Source organism: Meriones unguiculatus, chromosome 4 (genome assembly GCF_030254825.1).
Source record: "Meriones unguiculatus strain TT.TT164.6M chromosome 4, Bangor_MerUng_6.1, whole genome shotgun sequence".
NCBI lineage: Eukaryota > Metazoa > Chordata > Mammalia > Rodentia > Muridae > Meriones > Meriones unguiculatus.
The window spans coordinates 30,976,638-30,980,000 of record NC_083352.1 but is presented as its reverse complement, the minus strand read 5'-3'; the positions used below and the strand labels follow the sequence as shown (position 1 = coordinate 30,980,000).

Below are 3,363 nucleotides of genomic sequence, written 5' to 3'. Positions count from 1 at the left end.
CTTTTAATATTTTTTCTTTGTTTTGTAGATTTAGTGTTTTGACTATGATGTGATGTGAGCATTTCCTTTTCTTGTCTAGTCTATTTGGTGTTCTGTAGACCTCATGTATGTTTATGGATATCTCTTTCTTTAAGTTCAGAAAATTTTCTTCTATGATTTTCTTGAAAATATTATCTGGAACTTGGAGCCTGGAATCTTCTTTTTCATCTATTCCTATTCTTAGATTTCATATTTTTATGGCGTCCTTGATTTCTTGGATGTTTTGTGTTTTAAACTTTTCCATTTTTACTTGTTCTTTGAAAGAAGTATCAGTTTCAGCAAGTGTATCTTCAACATCTGAGATTCTCTCTTCCATCTCTTGTATTCTATTGGTGATGCTTACCTTTATGGTTCCTGATCTTTTCTCTAAGTTCTCCATCTCCCAGGTTTTCTCTGTGTTTTCTTTATTGATTCTAGTTCTGTTTTCATTTCTTGCATAGTTTTCATCTGTTTGAATGTGGATTATTGTCTATGATGCCTTTATTTATTTTTTGTTCATTTCCTCTCTATTTGCAACTAATTGTGCCTCTATTTGTTTGGCTATATTTGCCTGTATTTCTTTGAGAGCTTTCTTCATTTCTTCTTTATTTGTCTCCATTTGTGTTGCTATTTCTCTGAGAGATTTGTTTGTTTCCTCTTTATGTGCCTCTAATAACTGTATAAGCATAGCTTTAAAATCATTTTCCTGTGTTATCAATTAATTGAAATATCCATTTATTTTGGGGGTTGCTGGTGGAGCCACGATGTCCTGATTTTTGTTGGATATGTTCTTATGTCTCTGTAACCTTCACTGTTTGTTCCTGGAGTCTGTACTTCAGACTGGGTCCATCTTTTTCTGGTGTCTGGAGTATTCTTCAGGAAGATGAAAGAGGTCCACTGGTTTGAGAGTGTGTGTTGGTATTTCAGCTGTAACTAAGAGAGGAAGGTCATATAGGCACAAGCAAATATGTTGTGTTCATGGAAGTGTGCCTTGATGGACATGGTGATAGAGAGTGTACATGCCTGGAATGTGAGGCAGATGGGTGGTTGGGGTAGGTTCAGGAAGGGGTGGGGTTGCAGGCACTGTTTGCAGGCATAGTGCGTATGCACAGATTCTTTGTTTACCTCAGTGGCCTACAGGCCTCTCATACTATCCTATTTGGTATTCAGTTCTGTCTGGCTCCAGGAGTTATTTGCCTGCACTTGACTGGTACACCCACAGAACAGGAGCTTCAATGTTGAGGATGGTTTCAAGAATCCCTATGTTGCCCACAGTGAGTATGTGGTTGGGAGAGATCCAATGTCTAGCATAAAGGGACCCTGGATCTGGGGTTCTGCAGGCACTCACTTGAAGGCACATTCACTCTCTATCAGGTCTAATAAGAAGGCACAGGGGTTCCTCCTGTTCTCTACTCTCAGATTTGGACCTGCTGGGACAAATGCAGGTATAGTCAGCTCAGTGGTGCTGCAGCTACAGAACTTAGTCTGTTAAAACAGTCCACTGGAAATCCAGCCACAGCAGCAGAACTGGGAGGCAGGTTCAGATGCCTGCTGGGAAGTCCTGAGGAGCCCCTACAGCAGTCCACAGATAAGGGTTCCCAATGGGTGTGGTGGAACTGGGTGTCCTGTAACGCTAGCTGCCCATCATTGAGAGACTGAGCAGCTGGCAAAGTCACTGGCTCTGAGGCCCTGTGGGGCCATACAGGTGTTCATGGACCTGGGACCGGGAAGGCTGGTACAGGTGGTAGTCTCCACTGAGGAGCTAGGAGACCCACCTCTGCTGTCTTAGTCCCCAGACAAGGGGACTATGAACCTCAGGTACTGTGGACCAGCTCAGCCAAGGAGGTAGGAAGTCCAACAAGGGGAATGTTGGCTATGCTCAGTCACCAGAGAAGTCCGTGAGTGAACTGGATCTAAATGGTCTCAGTTCATGTATTGTCGCCTCTGGCCAAGGAAGCCTCAATGCCAATGTTCTGGTTTCAGCTGCCTCTCTACTCACCAATTTCGGGGTTTCAGATCCTCTGCTTCTCATATATAGTGCACGCTGGTCTCTGCCACGTTGGATCTCCCATGTTGACAATTTTAACTGTCACACTTAACTAACATACACAACAATATATTCTCGCCCAAACGAGGTGGCTAAACATATTTGCTTATTGAAACATAGGTGACATCCTACACACTATCTCTAGAAATATGTAGCTTTGGAAAATGATACAATACTGATAGTGCATTTGTCTTGTTAAATCACTTAAGGTCTAAGTGACTTAAAGTCAATTTTTACTTTGTCAAATCATTTGTGAAAACTGCTTTGTATGGTTATTATGAAAGCTAAAGTTACAAACACAAGGTGCTTACTGCAGCCTAGCTTCATTTTTTTTTATATACAGAATGAATTTATTGGGATGGCTCCCACTCATCTTCAATCAGGTGCTTTCAGTTCAGCTTCCTCCTGAAGGAGCAACCTTCTGTCAGCCCTGCTTTTCTGCCTGCAGGCTGACAGAGAACAGCAGAGCAGCCAAAGCACAGTATTACCATTGTTAAGGACCGTGGTGATTTTGTAGCATCCTGGGCATTTCACATCCATAAAGTAGGAATAGGGGCTTTGCACCAGGTGCTTTTTCTTGTGTTTCCTCTTTTCCTCTTCTGGAGAGAGATGAAGGAGATACTTTGCAAGACTCATGTTCTCGTAAAGAGGTCGTTCCCTCCAGAAAGGACTGCAGGCTGGCTTCTTACAAGTGCTCTCAGACACAATTCTCAGAGAGAATCTCAAATTTGTTTGTTTGGGTTTTTTTTTTCCTTTAAGTTTAAAAGCACTGACTTTTTTCCCTTTTTTAATTCTTTATTAATTACACTTTATTCATTTTGTATCTCCCCTGTGGTTCTCTCCCTTCTCCCTTCCTCTACCCTCTGCATGCATGTCTCTCCCCAAGTCCACTGATAAGGGAGGTCTTCTTTTCCTTCCTTCTGATCCTAGTCAATTAGGTCTCATCAGGAGTGGCTGCACTGTCTTCTTCTGTGGCCTGGTAATGCTGCTTCCCCCTCAGGTGGAGGTAATTAAAGAGCAGGCCAATCAGTTCATGTCAGAGGCAGTCCCTGTTCCTATTACAATGGAACCCACTTGGATATTGAACTGCCATGGGCTACATCTGTGCAGGAGTCTTAGGTTATCTCCATGCATGGTCCTTGGTTGGAGTATCAGTCTCAGGAAAGATCCCTGTTCTCAGATATTTTGGTTCTGTTGCTCTCCTTGTGGAGTTCCTGTCCTCTCCAGATCTTACTGTTTCCCACTTCTTTCCTAAGATTCCCTGCACTCTGCCTAAAGGTTGTCCATAAGTCTCAGCA

General features: G+C 42.7%; 1 pseudogene; it reads right to left on the bottom strand.

Moving 5' to 3' along the window:
- Window positions 1–2,454: 2,454 nt before the first annotated feature.
- Window positions 2,455–2,701, bottom strand: LOC110542178 (small ribosomal subunit protein eS27-like; annotated as a pseudogene).
- Window positions 2,702–3,363: the final 662 nt, after the last annotated feature.